Source organism: Sprattus sprattus (assembly GCF_963457725.1).
Source record: "Sprattus sprattus genome assembly, chromosome: 1".
In the NCBI taxonomy this organism is placed as follows: domain Eukaryota; kingdom Metazoa; phylum Chordata; class Actinopteri; order Clupeiformes; family Clupeidae; genus Sprattus; species Sprattus sprattus.
Window position 1 is genome coordinate 21,935,113 of NC_137920.1, and position 7,321 is coordinate 21,942,433.

A 7,321-nucleotide genomic window follows, 5' to 3' on the forward strand; every position below is an offset into this window, starting at 1 on the left:
GCGTGGTTGTGTGTTGTTTGCTTCCTTGTTGTATATCTCTTGCAGTTCGGGCGGTGACATCTCAGCTTCCTCAAGTATCGTTGGTGGTGGATGGAGATGGAGAAGCAGAAGGATTGATCACGGAATATGATCAGGAGGTAGCGTTGGAGATGCCGCAGATGTTGAAGCTAGGAACTACTAATGGAATGGATGGAGATGATGGTGAAGGGGGTGAACCAGGCCCCCTCATGGATGCGTGGAATCTGGACGACCGGATCACCGGCGTCTAGAAGATATGACGGGAATGCCAGAGTCAAGTGCTGGTAACCTGTGACTTTTGAGGTGCGGAAGGTGGAGGGACCCACATGTCTCCAGTTGGGCCAGAGGGTCTAGCTGACGCATGACTATGACTGTGGGAGATGGGTTTGGAGATATTCAACGGGGCCAGACACACCTCACATAACTGTTCTGTCTAGACAAGTATACACCTGGCCCCCCGGATTAGCACCGGAGCCAAATTGTGACACCAAAATTTGTTGTAAGGAAGGATCCACCCATCTCCCTTCACAAAATGTAACTGGTATCAAGGTGTCCAAACCCACATCTATTAATCAAATAGTGTGGTACCAGCTTAAGAAACCTGCTGGCTCTAATTTAGGTGTGATGACCATCATCTATTCCAAAGACAACGGCGGAATATATCCTAAAAAGTGCTACCGCACAAAGGACTTAGAGCCAGCTGCATACAGATGCACACATCTTGTACAACACAATTCTACACATACAGCATAATGATTTAACCTACAATCTTTCCCTTTCAGCAGGTTACTGTACGAAACCGAAGACCTTTGTTTGGAAAGCCCGGAGAGAGGGGACATATTGTATTGGCCAGTGCAGTCAGAGTGTCACAGAGTACACAAATATGTAAAATTGTATAGGACTGCACAAAAGTGTTTTAATTTAACCACCTGTGGGTATCACAAACCCACAGAGTGCCCTAAACTATATCCCATCCCTCCGGGAGGTTTGATCAAAGGCAATGTGAACAAAACTTTATTACATGACATCCATTTAGTTATGGCACATGTATCCTATAACATATCAAATGTCTTGTCAGCGAATGTAGATCACAGTAGTGTGGAGGATGAAACGTATGCATGGCTACAGGCATGGGTCGATGATTTAATTTCTGATTATAAAAGTAGACTGGCTGTTCAAGTTTCATCTGCACGTACAAAGCGGGATTTATTAGCAAGTGTCACAGGACTCTTTGGCTCAGCTAATTCTCTCGCCAACACGTATAGGATAGATGGGCAGTCCCAATATTAAGGATGGTTGGCAAACCAGGTGGCTGCTGGTTTTCAGCATCTTACCAATAGTAATGAAAACATAATTAAAGCGGTAAAAACTGAAGCGCAGGCGCTTCTAGCCGCTAGTCATGCCATTTTCAATCAGACCCGTACCATCGAGCGTGCCTTGGCCAGCAGGATTTATGCACATGATCGGTTTACAGCTAGACAGGAGATTTTAGATTTGCGCCTGCGCAAGTCACCGAAACATGCTCTGAATGATCTCATTGAGATCCTAGTTCTGCATAGATGGCTTGAATCTGAAAAGATGAGGAATATACATTATTCTGAACTTTTGACAACCGCAATGTTGTACACTTGGAACGAATGTACCGGCTGCATAGGATTCTTTGCCACCTTCCCTTTAATTCACCCAGATCAGGTATATTTATATTCTACCACCATACGTTCCATAGGTGTGGTGGAGAAAAATCAGGTGTTAAAATGGAACCATATTACGGGGTATATGACAGTGAAGGGATCCAAGACCTTGTTTTCCACTCGAGATTGTTGCCATGAGACTGAAAGTTATGTCGTATGCACTTGTAATACACTAAAACCTCTCTCACAGAATGACACCAAGCTGATCAATGTTCAGTCGCTCCACAGATATGCTGATGCCATCCAGGTGTCAAGCACGCAGTGGTGTGTGCTGAGCCAAATGAACACCTTTTCATATGGGGGGTTTATCTGCCCAGCGAACCACAGCTTTTGTCTGGAGGTGACAGAGGATTTCTCCATGGGGCAACATCCTAGGAAGGGTGCCATTGGACACTGATGTTTCTCCCTGGTGGGAGGACACATTCTATGAGGAAGGCACCCAGGCTCTCAATGACACCATGAGCCTGGTACATATTTACTACCTGGCTAGTAACCTTAGACTAACAAAACTATTTCCCTTCTTGCTTAATTTGCATATCATTAACCTTCATTATTGGAATTTAACGGTGTGAAATGTTTTATTGAAAAGTTGAAATTCTTTCCCCCAATCTTTTAGCTATGACCGCAATGGCTCCAAATGCTCAATTGACGGCAAACAGACTCCACCATGAGCGGAGAGCTGGCCAGACAGAAAGTAGATTTGCAGCAGAAGATGCTGAAGAAAATTACCAAGGAGAGAGACTTTGAGGGAACAACTGGCTATGAGTAAGTCAATTTGCCATATTTGACAATACACTTGGAATCCAGTATCCAAACACAACCCTCCAGATGGTCGCCACGATAGCCCAATGCCCCAGATCACAAACAAAAGCCTAGCCAAGCCATACAACTCCCCCAGACCTACACCAAAGCTAGCCTAGTCTGTCTTCGGAGGTTACCGGGCTCGAGGCAACTTCACAGAAAACTGCAAAGCAACCCCCAACGGAGAACCTAGTCTCCCCCGGAGTAGTCTCCCCACCACCAGGATCTTACAGAAAACAATAAATGAGTGTCCGATGGAAGAGACTGAGACAGTTCAGCAGGGCACTCCTATCTGTCTGTGGAAGAAGTATGCAGAAGTAACAAGCTGGCTCTAGCGGTGACAAGAACACCAAACTACTATGACAAACACCAGAGAGGATACTCGCAAGTCTACTAAATACCTTTAGCCCCCAGGAGCCATTTAGGTGTTTTAGCAGCCCCTTGTGATATCGTCAAATATTGTAAGGATTGTAACAGACGTTACCGGGTGTGTGTAGAGAAGCCTAAACCCCATAAATGTGCTTAATCGGTATGTCACCATTGTAGACAGAGACTGACCCCCGTTGACAATCATAGCTGTTACATACAACCTATCAAACAGCAAAAGATTGACAACAAACACATCTTTTTTGATCTAGAAACCCGATTTGAAGATGGCAAGCATGTGGCTAATTTCGCGTGTGGCATAACCTGCTGTTATGAGTTTACAGCTGAGGGTTATGATTGTGTAGTAAGGCTTTTAAACCATTTCAGATGTTCCAAATACATTGGACACACATGGTTGGCCCAAAATGCCTCAGGGTTTGATAACATAATCCTCCTGGAGCAGTTCACTAACATGGGGGTCACCCCACAGGTGATAATGACAGGGAGTAGGGTCACATTTTAAAACATATATGGTAATGGCTGGGCCAAAAGCTGAAAAGGAAGGTCTGCCCCTAGGCCGTGACTGAATGTAGGTGTGAACCCCACAGAGCTCGCTAGAGGTTAAATAGTGGGCCGTGTCTAGATGCAGGCAAGCGGGTTTCTCAAATCGACAAGATCAACGAGGTCATCACTACATTCTGCTAACAACAAGATGTCTTCTATCCATCGACATAAACATAGTATTTCCTCAATATCAAACAAAGAAATAACTATGTAAAACATAGATACATAGTGTCTCACATGTTTGTAAAAAAACACCTTACCCGAGTGGTATGGCCTAGACCATTTGTAGTGTCCCCTCTGCCAGTCTAGGCAATTAACAGTTTCCATTAGGTGGATCCAATTGCAATCAGTGGTCTGAGTGTTTGTGTGCGTTAACCATGTCTGTGTTGCAAATCACTCATCCTCAGAAGCTGGACTGCAGTGGACTTACCTTCAACTATTTGTTTAATATGTTATCTTTTTTCCTCTTTTCATAACTACATGTTTGGAATTTTAATAGGCCATTGTCACAAATGTGAACCTGTTGATTGCTGCACCATCTCCTGACTCAGGAAGTGAGATTCAAGTTAATTGCTCATGTTTACTATGTTTTAAACTTGTTGTAATTGTTTCTTTGTCTAGGAACAAACACTATCTCCTCTGGCAGGGTCATCTGACGTGGAATTTGCCAGCGGCGGTGAACTGTTTCAATGTAACCGGGAAACAGTTTACAAGGCCAGAACCTCATTAACGAAAGCGAACGAAATGGGGATTCTGGAAAAGCATTCTCTAGATCTATGGGGACATTTTCTGCAGTTGCGTGGTTTTTAAGCAATCTTATTTGTGAAATGACAAATTGTGTGTCATTTTTCTGTAGAGAAAATGATGGACTCCCAAGAAGAGTAAAGTGGAGGTGGAAGGATACATTCATAGAGTGTCCGAGGTCAAACTGGGCCAGAAGACGCAGTTTTTCACGGCTGTTCTTCAAGAAGCCACAAAAAACACCGATATGTTGATTTTCAGCCCGAAAAGCCATTAGATGTTTTTGTCTTTAGAACAACAAAGGCAAGTACACTAATATTGTCCAATTCCATGTGTACTTCACTGGAGATACACTGTGTTTGTGATGGTGTTGTGTAACATGGTGTTTTTCTTGTACTGACACTTGTTTGTTGCAACTTATTTATGTATTTATGTTTGTCCTTTTAGGAGCCCAGTGAAAGTGTGTGATATTGTTTTGAAGCCGTCACTTCAGAACTTAGGCCAGGACGCTATTTTCGTCAATGAAAGGAGCCAACTGACGGCTGTACGCGACGGCTGTACGCGACTTGTCGTTTTGTTTTGATGCAATGCCCCCAGTTCAGCAGGAGACAAGGACACTGGCTGATATTATTGCTAATGGCATACCTGGGGAAACTGTGAGTACATTTCAATGATGTGCCATGTTGAAAGCATAGGAGTAATACAATTTTGTCATAGAGTTGAATTATGCATGACTTTGATTGTGATATGACTAACTAACTATGACTTTTGCAGGTGGTGGGCGATGGTGTCGGGCTCAGCAGGGCAGCAGTGTCCAAGAGCGTGGCGGCAGTCACGCTATATTGGCCCAAGAAGCACACCACCACATACGTGTGGCTGACATGCAACAAGAAATGCTGACGGAGAACCAGCTTTTCCACCAAGTGGCGGGCATTCCCCGGGTGATTGGGGTGGTGGATGGCACCCTAATCCCGATTGCCAACCCCACGCTACAGGATGGGGCGTTCATATGCCGGAAGGGCTACTCGGCCTTGAATGTCCAAGTAATCGTGGACGCAAAAGGCCTTTTCTACGACGTCGTGGCGAATTGGCCAGGAAGCGCCCACGACGCCTTCATCTGGGCCGACTCAGCTGTGGGGCGGGATGAGGCCGCAGGAGTGTTGGGAGGGGGATCTTCCTCGGGGATAGTGGCTACCCGCTCAGATCCTACCTCCTTACTCCTGTGGCCAATCCCGCTACCGCAGCTGAGGAGAATTACAACACGGCCCACATCAGGACCAGGGGCCTGGTGGAGCGCGTGCTGGGTCGGTGGAAGCTCAGGTTCCGCTGTCTCCACAGTTCAGCGGGAGGGCTGCGGTTCACTCCGGAGCGTAGCATTCGGGTGATAGTCGTCACAGCCATGTTACATAACATGGCTGTGCGGGCTGGCGGCTATCTCCCTGAGGAGGAGGACGACGAGGACGATGATGATGGATGCCAACCCTCCCCCACCCGAAGGTCGTGCTGCATTACACCGGGCCGGTCTTCGGGTCCTTTGTTGTTTCCTTTGTTTTTTCCCCAACTTTTCCTTTACAGTCACCAAGCACCCCACTTCCTGCACCTGTCACAAACACCACCCAAACCCCCTCCATAAGCCCAATGTCACCCCACAATGAGCCTACTGTTCAGCAGTGTGGCACCCATCAAATCACAATTGTCATGCTTAAAGCTAACCAACGTTAGCAGCTCACCAGTTCCAAGTTTGCATGCATAAAGCGCACGTTACGCACAGAGATTCACCAAGCACATGGGTTATGATTAATCGAAACATAAGTAGCTAAGTATTGAACCCCTCGACTGGCCCATGGCCAACTAAATAGAGGACGTATGTGGTGTTCTTTTTATTCGAGGTCGGTTTGCTAGTCCTAGTTAGCTAACGTTAGTTGTACGGCTAGCACATTTCTTGTAGGTATGGGCAAGGCAAAGGAATGCTTAAAAACATAGGTCTAAAAAGTACATGCCAAAAAGAACATGCTAAAAAGAACATGCCAAACAAATGTCAACCAGGTAATGATCTGTTGGTAGAAGAGCTAGTTAGCCTAACCGTCAATAGGTGGTTGTGTTCGTCATTACAGGCTGGTAGCCGACATAAGCAGACTAGCATACTGACTGACTTCGCAAGAAAGTAGTCACGATGTTCGATCGTAAGTAAAAGGGTCACGAAGGTTTTTTTAAGGAGCCCAAATCAACATTAGGGCATCAAAATGGAAATATCTGGATAAGACCATCTTTATGATACTGACATTTACTTCACCATATTAGCACATTTGCATCATTATTTGATACTTTGGGCATTAAAAAGAGCGCTAAAACTAGCCGCAAGAGCGTAGCCCTTTATATATATATTGGTGCCACCCAAAAAAATCGGCACAGGATTCCAGTCAGTAACTCCCCACCGGCGGCGCTGGGAGCGCGATTTTCTATCAGTTCTCACCACACAACGATGTCTCATCTTTGGTCCTTGAAATGTCGATATGTAATGGTATGGTGTTCTTGAAACTTACTACGTGTAAAAAATACTAGAAATTGAACGTTTATTATTCGAGTCTCAAGCCTCTAATGTTGTCTCGAGCGCCTTTAAGAGGGAGAGATGACTGTTTGCGTTGCACCCATTCTCTAACATAAACACAATCTGACCGTTAATTTGCGAGCAAGGTAGGCTAAATAAATGTCTTGTATGTTGCCTGTCGAAGGGGTTCAGGAGAGAGATTATAATCGCGTGCGAAAGGGTGCCAAGTAAACCATCTGATGTAACATTAGTGTGCATAACTACTACGTCATACTAACTTGCATCAACACTATGAAAAGAAGGTTGTAGTGTCTGATTTTTGCCAATAGATCGACATGTGCTTTAAGTCACAATAATTGGTTATTATAATAAGTTCCTTGATATGGATAGACAATGCATGATATGCGTGTTCTTTTTACAAAGCAGCATCAGTTCTGTTTTGCAGTAATGCAGATATGAGATCACATATGAGATCAAGGGTTTTCTTGGCACTTATCTTAAGTCCTAATCACATTGATGGTCACCTTCGAATTTTGTGGGTGTTCTGGCGCAATTCTGAGACGTGTTAAGATTTACAAATTATATCATTGTA

General features: G+C 44.8%; 1 pseudogene across 1 annotated transcript; it reads left to right on the forward strand.

Moving 5' to 3' along the window:
- The first annotated feature begins 274 nt into the window (after window positions 1-274).
- Window positions 275-5,566, forward strand: LOC308368582 (annotated as a pseudogene). The gene is made up of 5 exons: window positions 275-302; window positions 1,097-2,198; window positions 2,369-2,474; window positions 4,629-4,738; window positions 4,956-5,566. The product of its transcript is annotated as an uncharacterized misc_RNA (transcript).
- The last annotated feature ends 1,755 nt before the right edge of the window (window positions 5,567-7,321 follow it).